We start from the raw sequence: 16,839 nt of genomic DNA on the forward strand, positions 1-16,839 counted from the left end.
AAGAAAGAACATCCTTTATACGAAGACCTTATAATAACTCCATGCAAAAGAATGGATGGACGCAGAAGCAGAGTACTAAGGTTCATCAGGATGGAAGAATATAAGGAGATCCAAAGGAGGAGCAGCTCATCAAGTTCATATGATAATACCAATAGGAAGGTTCAGTCCTCGACCCTCAGATCCTATAAATCAAAACCATGTTCCAAACCTAATCATTATAGGGTTAATTCCTTTGAAGATGAAAGAGAGGATAATGAATTCTACATAATCATTGACTATTGTTTTTTATGTGAATGTTTCAGGTTTAGTCATTGCCATATAGGATGTTGGCGAAGTATATACCAAATAAGTTATGGACTTAGACACCTTGTCCAACAGACTCCCACTTGGATAAGTCTAATAACTATATTTGCGTATGTTACTTCAGGAACCAACCAGCAATCGTAGCTCTCGAAAACTCCGTTGAACTATGAAGACTCTGTTGAACTATGAAGCGCCATTTTAGATAAGTGATCATATAATCCTCTGTCCTCATGATATCAGCCAGACAAATACATGGAACAATGTCGTACTTATTGTCCAGCAATTTGTTTCCCGATTTCCGATTTGTTTGACAAAGAACTTAATCGAACACATCAATTTAGTTCTGACCGGCCGGTACATAGGTCACAACAAAATCATCGAGGGGCCCAGATATCGCTTCTATTTCTAGAAGGAACAGATAAACTTCGACTTATATACTTGTTCTACTACTTGTTGAATTGTACACAAAGGCACGTTTTATAACATCAAGTTACTGATGCGTTTACGTGCAATCAATGCACAACAACTCATAGGTAACAACTCATATATCTAGGTTTGAAGATTTATATGATATTACCGTCTCACGATCACTCGAGATAAATTCCATGAAGTGATACAAGTGAGCGTGGGTTTATTCCAATACTCATAACTTATGAGCACTCATGAATGTTGTAGCAACCATTGCTATGACTAAACCCATTGTGTCACACCCCGAAACCGAAGGCGGAAACGTCTCGGGGCGGAGGTGACTTCATGAGAATCATAACCAATGTACATAGTAAGCGAAGTAAAACACAAACATAAATATTACATAGATTTCATTACATCAATTGAAAAGTAAAGTAGTACAAGTTTTCATAGATAAATAGTTTCAACAAAAGAGAGACGAATCTTCTATGCATTCCGTCTTCGCCAAAAGAGATCATCGGGTACCAGTCTAAATCAGACCTGAGAATACAAGCAGTTTGAAAATCAGCATAAAGCTGGTGAGTTCATCAGATGTTTACTTTGTGAAAACGTACGAGTTTCCTTTAGTTTACCGAAAAGTTATTATCCAAGAAAATCCTATATTTTCTTAAAAGAGAAGTTTGATCGATTGCTAGGTTACACGGTTCTGGTTGTTTATCTATGATTTCAGGAAAGTCCCATACTTTCCTTATTGTATATTACCAATTGTAAAAGATGTAATGTTATTCAGTTTCTTACTATTTCTAGTTATATAAGTGTTACCCAGGAAAGCCCCATGCTTTCCTGCATGATGGTTTCTAATGTGAACGATGTTAAATATGTAAAAGATGTACATGTGATTAAGTAATGTTATGTTCTCCCCAGGAAAGTCCCGTACATTCCTAAAGTAAATGTTAGTTATTGAACTTCGATATACTGATTTATTTCTTTTCGTACCTATTGTATTAACTAGGTATTCTGAAAGTCTAATGGTATTATCTTGGAGTATACTAGATACATATCTTCATATTTGTGTTCTTATTCTTACACATATTCTTGTACTTATTCGTGTTCGTATTTGCGTTCGTTACTGTATTCGTTTCCTTATTCCTATTCCTATTACTATTCGTATTCGTATTTGTATTCGCAGTCGTATTCGTAGTCGCATTCCTATCCCTAATCCTACTCCTAATACTATTCGTATTCGTATTCGCAGTCGTATTCGTATTCGCAGTCGTATTCGTAGTCGCATTCCTATCCCTAATCCTACACCTAATACTATTCGTATTCGTATTCGTATTCGCAGTCGTATTCGTATTCATTTTGTTCCTAATTATAGTTTCGTATTGGTTCTAATCCTAGTTATAGCTTCGTATTCGTATTCGTATTCATAATTAGTTATAAATGGAAATTAGTATAAGTTATTCTTACATTATGAAACATAGTTTAGATTAGAGCATTTTATGATAGTTTGAAAGCTAAATTCATAATTCGAACTATTTGATAAACACAGTTATTGATATTAGAACATATAGAATGAAAACGATTAAACTGAAAACAATGAGATTGAGTACAATATTTCCTTGTACTTTTTCTTGTATTCCCCCCCCCCCTGAAAACAGTGAAAACAATTGATAAAGGGTAGGGGTATGAACTCACCGGACGCGGAAAGTGTCGAATGGGATGCTAAACGTCGAACCGAGGCTTGAATACGATCGAGGTTCCTATGTAATATTAAATAATACACAATATATATCTAATTAGATTTAAATAACTAATTAGATACACTTGAACAATCTAAGACGCGAAAACACTCCAAAATGGTCGTTTGAAGTGACCCGGGTGGCGTTTTAGGACATGAATGGCTAGAACTTAGAGTTTATTCTTCAAAGGTAAACTCTTAGGGGGTGTTTACGGCCTAAACACTACATCCCCATGAGTTTACGGCTGTAAACTCATGGTAGGTGTTTTTATGAGGAAAATGGCCTTAAATCAAATAATGGGTGTTGCTAGGTTTGGCTTTTGGACATTTGAAAGGGATTAAATCATTATATGGATTAATAGAAGAGTTTATGGCTGTAAACTAAGAGTTTACGGCCATAAACTCTTACCCACATCCATCTAAATTAATTTGAAGGCCAAGGAATAATCACATATGATTCAACTAATTTTTACAAGGCTTAGGGTGAGTTTAGGGCTTCAAATGACATACATCTATGAGTTTACGGCCCAGGAGCATATGCTCTGGCCGTAAACTCTCAATTAGAGGGTTTATGATGTGTTTAAGGCTTCTAAACTATTTTTGGTTGGTTCCCTAATTTATTCCAAGGCTTTTGGTGTTGTTGGATGGCATTCTAACACCTTAGAAGTGATTTTATACCCATGTTTGAGGAGTTTACGGCCCAAGCATATGCCTTGGCCGTAAACTCATATAAACCTCTCAAAATTGATGTTTAATAAGTTCCAAGTCCATTACATAATTTCTAAAAATCATAACTAGGGCTTGATTGAGTTTAGGGAGGGTTTAAGGGCTTAAAACCCCTTTAAATGTGAGTTTACGGCCTAGTTTAAGGCATTCTAAGTCCATTCCACAAAGTCATTTAGCCATGTCTAAGGTCCATTTGAGGTTTGCAAGGGTTTTGTTGCTCTAAAACCCCCATTTTCTTGAGTTTACGGCCTAGTACTGTTCTAGGGCCGTAAACTCATAATAATGGTCCTAACTAAATGTTCAAACTCGAATTCTAAAGCTAGAGAGGTTGTACAACAAGTTATGGAAGGTACCTCAAAGATTTGGAGCCTTAATTTGATAATTTGGACCCTTAACTTTGGATTTAGGAGAGAGGTTAGAGAGAGAGTAGAGAGAGGAAGAAAAAGCTTCAAATGGGTGCTTAAACACGTTTATATAGGTCCAAAAACTTGGACACGGAGGAAATCTACCCGATACTGACCTTAAACGGGGCTTTTGGTCGCACCCGATTAAGTTGTCGTTACGCGATATGGTCGAAACTATAATTTTTCAAATTACTAATTCGGGACGTTTTCACATTTTTCCAACATGTTTTGATACTTACCAAGTCAAAATAAAGGCTTTGACTTAATTAACCTATTTCAAGACGAATTCGGAACAATTTGTTTAAGACGGGTTTTGACGGAATGGTTACGGCGAGGAAGCAAAGTTTCGGGTTGTTACATTATCCCCCCGTTAGAGGGACTTTTATCCCGAAATTCAAGAATTTAGATACAAAATTATGGACAAAAGGCGGGGGGGGGGGGGGTGTGGATGTGTCTGCTGTATGGGATCTTCGCGTTCCCATGTGAATTCAGGTTCTCGCTTGAAACCTTCACTAACGAGTGGTGGCTCGGTTTGAAACGCTTGATTACTTGGTCTATGATCTTGGTTTGCTCGTCCAGGGAGTTTGGGTATATTAAGTTTCTTGGTCACACTAGAATGGATTTTTGTGGTTTTATCAGGCAAGTATTCATTAAGGACAGAGGTGCAAGGTATGGGATGAACGCTGCTAATTACTGAAGGTATTTCACAGCTGAAGGCTAAGGAATCAAGCTGAAAGGGAATCTAAAAGGGTCTAATGTACCACATACTAAGTTTTCCATGTCTTATCAAGTTTACTATCGGTGTCTTTAACTCCTTGTTTCTCGCTGATCATATGGACTAGGAATACTTGACACTTCTTTCGCATGAACTTTCGCATTTTGACACATTGAACGAAGCGAATGTTTGGGCTAAATTCGTCACCTTGAATCATGAGGGTCTGATCAGAAGGAAGATTGAGACAAACGGTTTTCTATAACAAGATGTGTCAACACAGTCGGGATTAATCGATACATAAATGAAGATAACATCAAAGCTCTCACTGAAATTGACATTAGGTTAATGAAGAAATGAATGATTACTCAAGGTAAGGACACAATGTAGAGATATGTTGTTTATGCACTCGTTCTCACCGATAATTATCTTGACGATCATTGATTTGGTTATTAGATGAGGACTATGTCTAACAAAATAAATGAATGAATGGTTAATAAAATTTTCTTAACACCGAATTCGAAAAGGATGCGAGGACAAGGATTGTCGAAAAGAAATATACCCGCGACGTTAGAGGGATCAGTGGCTGTCTCCTCCTGCTTCAAAGTTAAGACCATCCCAGCGTTGTTGACATTGTTGGGGGTTGTTGCTTTTGGGCAGTTTCGCTTAAAATGCCCAATTTCTCCACACTTATAACAAACTTGCTTGATACTTGATTCATAAGTTTGTTCGAGGTGTTGGACTAGTGTCCTGCAGCTTCTAGCAAGATGACCTTTCTTGCCACAGCGTTTGCAAATCATCTTGCGACATGGGCCAGGAATATAATGATCATAACTACACCTGTTGCACCAAGGGAGATTACCAGCATACCCAGTGACAGGTGCTTGAGCCTTAGACGAAATAACAGGAGTAGTGGTATAGTTGGAACTATAGGAACAGTGGTAGGATTGGTAGCAACTTGGACTGCCACATTTTTGAGCTTCTTGGAGAGTCCATGGGAACTCTGACCTTTCCGCTTTTTACTCTTATCATTTTCATTTTTATGCTCCTGAACATTTTCATGGTTTTGGGGATAGGGGTTATATCCTGAACCAATAGACTTGTTAGGGTTCAAGATCGTCATTACAGCCATCACTGCAGCAGAAACAGCCAGCTGGAACATCACAGGGTCGAAGCGAGATGAGGGTTGCGACGGAGGGCTGTTGTTTCTTGAGATGGATTCTTCCTTCGAAGACATTTCGATATAAAGTGATTAGGAAAAAGAGGATGGTATGTCCTCTACATTAAATCAAGAGATATGAAATAAGGGATATCTCTTTAAGACTAACATACAATTTTATTAAGCGATAAAACATGATTAAATTAACAGGACTGATAAATTATCGTTAAAGAAATGATCGAGGGCAACGTTTGAATAAGGAATTTCTACTACAAAGTTGGATCTAGAAATACTCCCATAGTATTTCACGATTCACTGCAACGACGACTCGTTGTTTGTGGTATTTAGGTAAGTTTTAGGTATGCTGCATTCCACAGTCACTCCCGAACACATGTTGGCCGTGTCTCGAATGAATATAGTTGATCAGGCTATATTGATCCTAGACATGACTACATAATTGCCTAGGTTTAACTGCATCATACAACACCCAATTACTTATGTTCTATTCTACTTATAGATATGATTCTCGACGACTAGGATACTTGTATACTTTTTGAAAATACTTATATTTTGAAGTATACTTTTAGTTCAGAGCACTTAGGCCCCTTAATGTTTATAGTCTTATACCATGTAAGGTTTGGTATACTCAGTTCACTATAAACAAGGGCTCTGATATCAATCTGTCACACCCCGAAACCGAAGGCGGAAACATCTCGGGGCGGAGGTGACTTCATGAGAATCATAACCAATGTACATAGTAAGCGAAGTAAAACACAAACATAAATATTACATAGATTTCATTACATCAATTGAAAAGTAAAGTAGTACAAGTTTTCATTGATACATAGTTTCAACAAAAGAGAGACGAATCTTCTATGCATTCCGTCTACGCCAGAAGAGATCATCGGGTACCTGTCTAAAGCGGACTTGAGAATACAAGCAGTTTGAAAATCAGCATAAAGCTGGTGAGTTCATAAGATGTTTACTTTGTGAAAATGTACGAGTTTCCTTTAGTTTACCGAAAAGTTATTATCCAAGGAAATCCTATATTTTCTTAAAAGAGAAGTTTGATCGATTGCTAGGTTACACGGTTCTGGTTGTTTATCTATGATTTCAGGAAAGTCCCATACTTTCCTTATTGTATATTACCAATTGTAAAAGATGTAATGTTATTCAGTTTCTTACTATTTCTAGTTACATAAGTGTTACCCAGGAAAGCCCCATGCTTTCCTGCATGATGGTTTCTACTGTGAACGATGTTAAAGATGTAAAAGATGTACATGTGATTAAGTAATGTTATGTTTTCCCCAGGAAAGTCCCGTACTTTCCTAAAGTAAATGTTAGTTACTGAACTTCGATATACTGATTTATTTCTTTTCGTACCTATCGTATTAACTAGGTATTCTGAAAGTCTAATGGTATTATCTTGGAGTATACTACATACATATCTTCATATTCGTGTTCTTATTCTTACACATATTCTTGTACTTATTCGTGTTCGTATTTGCGTTCGTTACTGTATTCGTTTCCTTATTCCTATTCCTAATACTATTCGTATTCGTATTCGTATTCGCAGTCGTATTCGTAGTCGCATTCCTATCCCTCATCCTACTCCTAATACTATTTGTATTCGTATTCGTATTCGCAGTCGTATTCGTATTCGCAGTCATATTCGTCGTCGCATTCCTATCCCTAATCCTACACCTAATACTATTCGTATTCTTATTCGTATTCGCAGTCGTATTCATATTCGTTCTGTTCCTAATTATAGTTTCGTATTTGTTCTAATCCTAGTTATAGCTTCGTATTCGTATTTGTATTCGTAATTAGTTATAAATGGAAATTAGTATAAGTTATTCTTAGATTATGAAACATAGTTTAGATTAGACCATTTTATGATAGTTTGAAAGCTAAATTCGTAATTCGAACTATTTGATAAACACAGTTATTGATATTAGAACATACAGAATGAAAACAATTAAACTGAAAATGTCACACCCCCAAACCAAGGATGGCGGAAACGTCTGGGGGTGGAGGACTTCATGTACAGTATCACAACAACGTGTATAATAGTGCTCAAAGTAAAAACAACCACCATATATATAATTGCAAAAGTTACACCAAAGTATATGTTTACATGTTTCAAAAGCAATTACATTATGATGACAAAATAATTTGTTGACGGTTTAGCGTCCCATCCTCAAAGCGATGAAGTTTTCCTGTTTCACTGATTTCCTGAGAATACAAGTAGTTTTAAAGAGTGTCAACACAAAGGTTGGTGAGTTCATAAGAGTTTTGTTTGAAGTAGAAACCGTTTTTCCTTGTAAAATCGATTTAGTTTGATTTCCAGAAAATCCAATATTTTCTTAGTTAAGTATGAATAGAAATAATCCTACATGATGCTGTAATGAACCCTAGAGTAATCCGTAGAGTTCCTCTATAATCGTCCAACATATAAAGTTATATAAGGCTTAACTTAGATAAAACGTTGAATATAGTGGGTCTGCCCTAGGTCCACAACCCAACGAGGAACAGGAGATGAGGCGGGCACCACCAATTCTAGGCCAATCAAGACTAAATTCTTATATGACTCAACATATACGCTCAGCGACTATAGTTGAAGTCTAACAATTTTAGAGGAAGTGTAGTTTTAATATCATAAAAGCTTTGTATAGAGACCCGGCACTTTGTATTTGTACCCCTTTTTGTATAGAGACCCGGTACTTTGTATTTGTACCCCTTTTTGTATAGAGACCCGATACTTTGTATTTGTACCCCTTTTTGTATAGAGACCCGATACTTTGTATTTGTACCCCTTTTTGTATAGAGACCCGGTACTTTGTATTTGTACCCATAGAGATAAAAGGTGATTTTAAATCGACATAAAACTCATTTAGGTTTTAAAAATAAAATCCCGTAAACTTATGGATTGTTCCCTATGTGAGCCGTTATAATCATACTATGACTATGTGAACCTGCCACGACGTTCTCAGTGTCGCGAAAAATGAAATGACATTTGTCACCCGTAGACCTGCAGGTCCAACTGTAGCTAGCAGCAAGGTGTGGGGTGTCAATCCCAATATAGATCTATATACAAGTATCACGTTCTCCCTCAAGGAGATTCTGATTATAACTACCAGGAATTATATCCCGCACTCGGACGTACGGGGAGAGAGAGAGAGAGAGAGAAAAATAGAGAAACTCACAATATAGGATAACAAGTTTACGTGAAATGTGTGTGAATATAAATATTTCTTGTATGAATGTACCCTTCTTGTACGAGTGCGTAGAGTGATGTATCATAAACTATACCTATTATAGTTTATCTAAAAATGTATGTAATATGTATGAACTCTTTTATGGAAATGTATTAGTGTTTTGAATTTATCAAACTATACTTTTTATAGTTGAATAGTACGTGTTCCAAAATGAATGAATAATATTTAATATGAATGTCTTAGTTTCAGTTCATAATGATAAACTAACAAGGAAACACATTCAAATATTAGAACTTATGATTATACACTTTGCTCAACATAATACAAAGTGTTATGATATTTACATGCTGTTGGCAAAATTTAGCAATTCTGCCCTGTTTTGGAAAAATCATAGAAAAATCATACGAAGTCGAAAACTCGATCCGTAAATTCTGAGAGTACACAAAATGTGTCTAGTTTGTTCATAATTTTTATCACAATTTGTAATGACCTCTAACTTGGGTGAAAAAGTCCATAATCACAGACTGGTCCGGATTGTTGTTTGAAATGATAGGCAGTTTTGTAAAAATCACCATAAATTGTAGAAAAATCGTATGGAGATGTGCAAGTAGCCATTTTAAAGCTAAAAACTTGAACTATTTGCACCTTGTACAGTTTTGAAAACAAAAATGTTTAAGATGCCCAAAACAGTCCGTGAATGAAGTTGAACTTTTCTGATGAAGGCTGTTAGAAAAATTTAGATATGTTCTTAGTGTTTTAACTTGTATTCCCCCCCTGAAAACTTGAGAAAACATGAAAATGTAGGGGTATGAACTCACCTTAAGTGATTCCAGTAGGTAAGTGTTGAAGAAGGAAAGTGTTCAACCCAAGAACACTTGAAGAATCACTTGAAGATTCGAAGATCTAACACAATTATGAGAGAGTTTGTCTAAGATATCCATGATTTGAGTGGAAATAAATGAGATAATCATAAAGAGAATGGATTATGCTTACCAAATGTGGAGGAAAAACTCAAGATCAGCCCTTGAATCTCGAATTTCTAGAGAGAGAAAGTGAGAGAGGAAAGAGTTTGATCTTCTTGTGAAATGAGAGCAAATGAGAGAAGTGAGGAGAGAGGATGAATAATCAGCCCTCAAAAATGTGGGAAGAGGGATAATTGAGTGGAAAAGACATTGATGTGACCTAGGTAAGGTGGAGAGGTGTGGTTAGTCAAAAAGTGGGTGTGGGGTGGTTGCTTGTGACTTTGGATAAGGCAAAGTCAACACTCCACCTTTAATAATTCATCCATTTGATTTTTTTTTATTTAAATAATGATTTTCATCAAAATATGTTTAAATTATGAATATTTAGAGTTTATAGTGTTAAAATATAATTTCTGGAGAAAATCCCGCTTTAAAATCATGAAAAACGGGCTTAAAATGTCAAAAATATCAAAAATGGGCTAAAAGTGGCAATTATGCGAAATCTGGCCGAGTCTCGGCCTTCTGGTGCTGAACCGAGAGAGAGGGAGGCAGAAACCGAGAGAAGAAGAGAAGGAGGGAAGAAGCCGAGAGGGGAGAAGGGAGAGGGTAGGAACCGAGAGGTGGAAGGGGACAGAGAGGCGCGCGAACAGAGAGCGAGTTAGCGAACAGAGAGGCGGAGGCGGACCGAGAGGCAGAATAGCGGACAGAGAGTGGGACGGACCGAGAGGCAGAATAGCGGACAGAGAGTGGGACGGACCGAGAGGCACCGAGAGGGACCGACCGCTCGGTTGTGAACAGTACTCTCGGTTCCGGTTCTTGCTTCTTGGGCTCGGTCTCGGTTCGGTTCAGCATCAGGAGGGTTCGGCTCTACTTTCGGTTTCGGGTACTTGCTTCTTGCTCTCGGTTTCGGTTCTCTTGGCCACCAGAGGCTCGGTCTCTGGTCTCTTGGCCACCAGAGGCTCGGTCTCTGGTCCTAAGAAGCCTCTCATTCCGGTTTCGGTTCCTAAAGCCTATTTTTCTCGTTTTCGCCCCGTTTTAAGCCGTTTTTGACCCGGTTAAGGGCCGGAATGACCCGAATGATTCCAAAAAGTTACGGGAAACTTTTGAGAGAGATTTGGGAGAGATTTCTCACACTTGGAGAGATTTGGGAGAGATTTGACATTCTTGGAGAGATTTCTCATACAAAGAGATATTTGAGAGAGATTTCACATACTTAGAGGGATTTGAGAGAGATTTGACATTCTTGGAGAGATTTATCATACAGAGAGATATTTGGGAGAGATTTCACACACTTGGAGCGATTAGGGAGAGATTTGACATTCTTGGAGAGATTTCTCATACAGAGAGATATTTGGGAGAGATTTCACATACGTGGAGAGATTTGGGAGAGATTTGACATTCTTGGAGAGATTTCTCATACAAAGAGATATTTGAGAGATATTTCACATACTTAGAGGGATTTGGGAGAGATTTGACATAGTCAGAGATAGAGTGAAAACGATTGAGAGGGGATCCATGTGTGACAAATGTGAGTGTCCGGCATCGCAATGCATGGTTCGTAAACCCTGTTAAGCCTTGATTAAGGATCTTACACACTCCCGATGAGTATGCATCATTGTTTTATCAGTTTGGCTCGCCACGTAGTACAGTTTTTAGGTTAAAGAGATCTAGTTGTACGTACTTTTCGATTCATGTTTTCTTATTAGAGTAGCGACTTGTTTAGTAGATACTGAGCGTAAGTCCAAGTACACAAGGGTCAGTTGAGCTGACCAGTTTGACTTGTTGACTTGATTTGACTTTGAATTGACCGGAATTTGACGGTTGTCACATCATCCCCCCGTTAAAGGGAATTTCGTCCCGAAATTTGCACTTCGAATGGGGATCCAGGAATTTAGAGGAAAGATGGGGATGACTTTTCGTAGTACAAGAATTTAATTATGGCGAGGAATAACTCGCCCGATGTCACATGATTACTACTATGCATGCTTTAATCGATGCTAGATTTATCATATAAAGAAATTCGGGATTTAAATGTCGATGTTAGAAACACGTACTGATATTTGCGGGCAGTTCCGGAGTGGTTTCTCCCTCGGTGATTGCAAACACCCTCCTGCCACCACCAGCATCTCTTATCCTTGGGCATTCCCTTTTAAAGTGTCCCGTTTCTCCACACTCGTAACAGGTTGGGCTTGCTCCAGAGCCGGGTACCTGGTCGATGGGTCGTGCTGGTGCCTTACAGAAACGAGCAGTGTGCCCCTCTCTGTCGCAGTTTTTGCAATGCAACTTTCGGCAAGCCCCAGTGTGATGGAAGTTACACTTGTTGCATTTTGGAAGTGTTCCTGCGTATGGTTTCATGGGAGTTGGTGTGGTGAGGGTTGTGGCAGCATGAACAGCAAGGATCTGTTGCTTCTTAGCGAGGCCTTGGGTTGATTGGTCTTTCTTGTTGTCCCAAAAATTTCTTTCGTTGTTCCCTCCTCTTGCTTGGGTAAGGGTGGTTGCCATAGTGTCATGGTGGGCATGATGGTCAATGAGTTGTTGTGCTAACTCCTTGGCGCTGTCGAAGGTAGTTGGTCTTGAGGCGAGCACGCTATCTTGAATTTCGGGGGACAATCCCCAGAGGTAACGCTCCAACTTTTTGTCTTCCGGGGTGACCATAGCGGGACAAAGGAGTGCTAGATCACAAAATCGGTTGGTGTAAGTTGTAAGGTCGGAGCCTGCCATTCGGAGATTCCATAGTTCTTGCTCCAGTTTTTGCAAGCACTCTACCCAAGGAGGCGTCGGGCCTTGAAAGCCGGTCAAGGGTTGGGATTCGGAACAAGAGTCATCGGGGTTAAGTTCTCCACTTCAGGGTCGGAGTCAGAACCATCAGCATAGCCTTCAGCTTGGTGACCATCTACAGGGGTTGGGTAATCATTCTCTGGCTCCTCTCCGAGCCATTTGGTATTGTAGTGGTTAGGATAGTACGGGTCGTCGTGTGGGTGGAATCCAGCCATGATATCTTCGCGAGAAATGGGGATATAAGAAATGATTAAGCAAACGTACTAATTTGCTAATTATACGAGGATCTTTATCAGGTACTTCAACAAATTGTTTAGTGCATACTAATTATATGTATTCGGGACAGGATAGACCTTCGAATAAGCGACCCTAACTCTAAATCCCCAATCCAACGAGAATAGGAAGTAGAGCAAAGATCCACAGATTCTAAGTCTATGACGTCCTGGATACATAAAATTTTAATGTATCCACTAAGCAACTATTGACCTATTGATAAAGATCTATTTAGTTCTTGCAGATGTAATTTTTAATAATGCCAAAATACCCCTATGGTATTTCATTGTGGTAGTGTTGGTAAGTTTTTAGACTTGTTGCCACATCACAACCATTCTTGGGCATATGCTAATCACTCCTCGGACCAGCATAGTTGATCAGGCTATGCTATTCCCAAGACTGATCATACATCCCCAGGCTTAACTGTGATATCCAACAATCATTACTTTTGTTTTGTCCTAAAATGATGCTGACCTTAGTATGTATGCATGCATGTATACTTTTAACAAAAATTATTTATTCTTAAAGGTATAGTGGTTTTGAAATCTTAAAATCAGAGACCTTAGTCCCAATGCATTTATAGTTTGTATATCTTATGTGGTTTGATATACTTAGTTCACTATAAACAATGCTCTGATACCAATCTGTCACACCCCCAAACCAAGGATGGCAGAAACGTCTGGGGGTGGAGGACTTCATGTACAGTATCACAACAACGTGTATAATAGTGCTCAAAGTAAAAACAACCACCATATATATAATTGCAAAAGTTACACCAAAGTATATGTTTACATGTTTCAAAAGCAATTACATTATGATGACAAAATAATTTGTTGACGGTTTAGCGTCCCATCCTCAAAGCGATGAAGTTTTCCTGTTTCACTGATTTCCTGAGAATACAAGTAGTTTTAAAGAGTGTCAACACAAAGGTTGGTGAGTTCATAAGAGTTTTGTTTGAAGTAGAAACCGTTTTTCCTTGTAAAATCGATTTAGTTTGATTTCCAGAAAATCCAATATTTTCTTAGTTAAGTATGAATAGAAATAATCCTACATGATGCTGTAATGAACCCTAGAGTAATCCGTAGAGTTCCTCTATAATCGTCCAACATATAAAGTTATATAAGGCTTAACTTAGATAAAACGTTGAATATAGTGGGTCTGCCCTAGGTCCACAACCCAACGAGGAACAGGAGATGAGGCGGGCACCACCAATTCTAGGCCAATCAAGACTAAATTCTTATATGACTCAACATATACGCTCAGCGACTATAGTTGAAGTCTAACAATTTTAGAGGAAGTGTAGTTTTAATATCATAAAAGCTTTGTATAGAGACCCGGCACTTTGTATTTGTACCCCTTTTTGTACAGAGACCCGGTACTTTGTATTTGTACCCCTTTTTGTATAGAGACCCGGTACTTTGTATTTGTACCCCTTTTTGTATAGAGACCCGGTACTTTGTATTTGTACCCATAGAGATAAAAGGTGATTTTAAATCGACATAAAACTCATTTAGGTTTTAAAAATAAAATCTCGTAAACTTATGGATTGTTCCCTATATGAGCCGTTATAATCATACTATGACTATGTGAACCTGCCACGACGTTCTCAGTGTCGCGAAAAATGAAATGACATTTGTCACCCGTAGACCTGCAGGTCCAACTGTAGCTAGCAGCAAGGTGTGGGGTGTCAATCCCAATATAGATCTATATACAAGTATCACGTTCTCCCTCAAGGAGATTCTGATTATAACTACCAGGAATTATATCCCGCACTCGGACGTACGGGGAGAGAGAGAGAGAGAGAAAAATAGAGAAACTCACAATATAGGATAACAAGTTTACGTGAAATGTGTGTGAATATAAATATTTCTTGTATGAATGTACCCTTCTTGTACGAGTGCGTAGAGTGATGTATCATAAACTATACCTATTATAGTTTATCTAAAAATGTATGTAATATGTATGAACTCTTTTATGGAAATGTATTAGTGTTTTGAATTTATCAAACTATACTTTTTATAGTTGAATAGTACGTGTTCCAAAATGAATGAATAATATTTAATATGAATGTCTTAGTTTCAGTTCATAATGATAAACTAACAAGGAAACACATTCAAATATTAGAACTTATGATTATACACTTTGCTCAACATAATACAAAGTGTTATGATATTTACATGCTGTTGGCAAAATTTAGCAATTCTGCCCTGTTTTGGAAAAATCATAGAAAAATCATACGAAGTCGAAAACTCGATCCGTAAATTCTGAGAGTACAAAAAATGTGTCTAGTTTGCTCATAATTTTTATCACAATTTGTAATGACCTCTAACTTGGGTGAAAAAGTCCATAATCACAGACTGGTCCGGATTGTTGTTTGAAATGATAGGCAGTTTTGTAAAAATCACCATAAATTGTAGAAAAATCGTATGGAGATGTGCAAGTAGCCATTTTAAAGCTAAAAACTTGAACTATTTGCACCTTGTACAGTTTTGAAAACAAAAATGTTTAAGATGCCCAACACAGTCCGTGAATGAAGTTGAACTTTTCTAATGAAGGCTGTTAGAAAATTTTAGATATGTTCTTAGTGTTTTAACTTGTATTCCCCCCTTGAAAACTTGAGAAAACATGAAAATGTAGGGGTATGAACTCACCTTAAGTGATTCCAGTAGGTAAGTGTTGAAGAAGGAAAGTGTTCAACCCAAGAACACTTGAAGAATCACTTGAAGATTCGAAGATCTAACACAATTATGAGAGAGTTTGTCTAAGATATCCATGATTTGATTGGAAATAAATGAGATAATCATAAAGAGAATGGATTATGCTTACCAAATGTGGAGGAAAAACTCAAGATCAGCCCTTGAATTTCGAATTTCTAGAGAGAGAAAGTGAGAGAGGAAAGAGTTTGATCTTCTTGTGAAATGAGAGCAAATGAGAGAAGTGAGGAGAGAGGATGAATAATCAGCCCTCAAAAACGTGGGAAGAGGGATAATTGAGTGGAAAAGACATTGATGTGACCTAGGTAAGGTGGAGAGGTGTGGTTAGTCAAAGAGTGGGTGTGGGGTGGTTGCTTGTGACTTTGGATAAGGCAAAGTCAACACTCCACCTTTAATAATTCATCCATTTGATTTTTTTTTATTTAAATAATGATTTTCATCAAAATATGTATAAATTATGAATATTTAGAGTTTATAGTGTTAAAATATAATTTCTGGAGAAAATCCAGCTTTAAAATCATGAAAAACGGGCTTAAAATGTCAAAAATATCAAAAATGGGCTAAAAGTGGCAATTATGCGAAATCTGGCCGAGTCTCGGCCTTCTGGTGCTGAACCGAGAGAGAGGGAGGCAGAAACCGAGAGAAGAAGAGAAGGAGGGAAGAAGCCGAGAGGGGAGAAGGGAGAGGGTAGGAACCGAGAGGTGGAAGGGGACAGAGAGGCGCGCGAACAGAGAGCGAGTTAGCGAACAGAGACGCGGAGGCGGACCGAGAGGCAGAATAGCGGACAGAGAGTGGGACGGACCGAGAGGCAGAATAGCGGACAGAGAGTGGGACGGACCGAGAGGCACCGAGAGGGACCGACCACTCGGTTGTGAACAGTACTCTCGGTTCCGGTTCTTGCTTCTTGGGCTCGGTCTCGGTTCGGTTCAGCATCAGGAGGGTTCGGCTCTACTTTCGGTTTCGGGTACTTGCTTCTTGCTCTCGGTTTCGGTTCTCTTGGCCACTAGAGGCTCGGTCTCTGGTCTCTTGGCCACCAGAGGCTCGGTCTCTGGTCCTAAGAAGCCTCTCATTCCGGTTTCGGTTCCTAAAGCCTATTTTTCTCGTTTTCGCCCCGTTTTAAGCCGTTTTTGACCCGGTTAAGGGCCGGAATGACCCGAATGATTCCAAAAAGTTACGGGAAACTTTTGAGAGAGATTTGGGAGAGATTTCTCACACTTGGAGAGATTTGGGAGAGATTTGACATTCTTGGAGAGATTTCTCATACAAAGAGATATTTGAGAGAGATTTCACATACTTAGAGGGATTTGAGAGAGATTTGACATTCTTGGAGAGATTTATCATACAGAGAGATATTTGGGAGAGATTTCACACACTTGGAGCGATTAGGGAGAGATTTGACATTCTTGGAGAGATTTCTCATACAGAGGGATATTTGGGAGAG

Source organism: Lactuca saligna, chromosome 2, assembly GCF_052625555.1.
Source record: "Lactuca saligna cultivar CGN05327 chromosome 2, ASM5262555v1, whole genome shotgun sequence".
NCBI classification, from domain to species: Eukaryota; Viridiplantae; Streptophyta; class Magnoliopsida; order Asterales; family Asteraceae; genus Lactuca; species Lactuca saligna.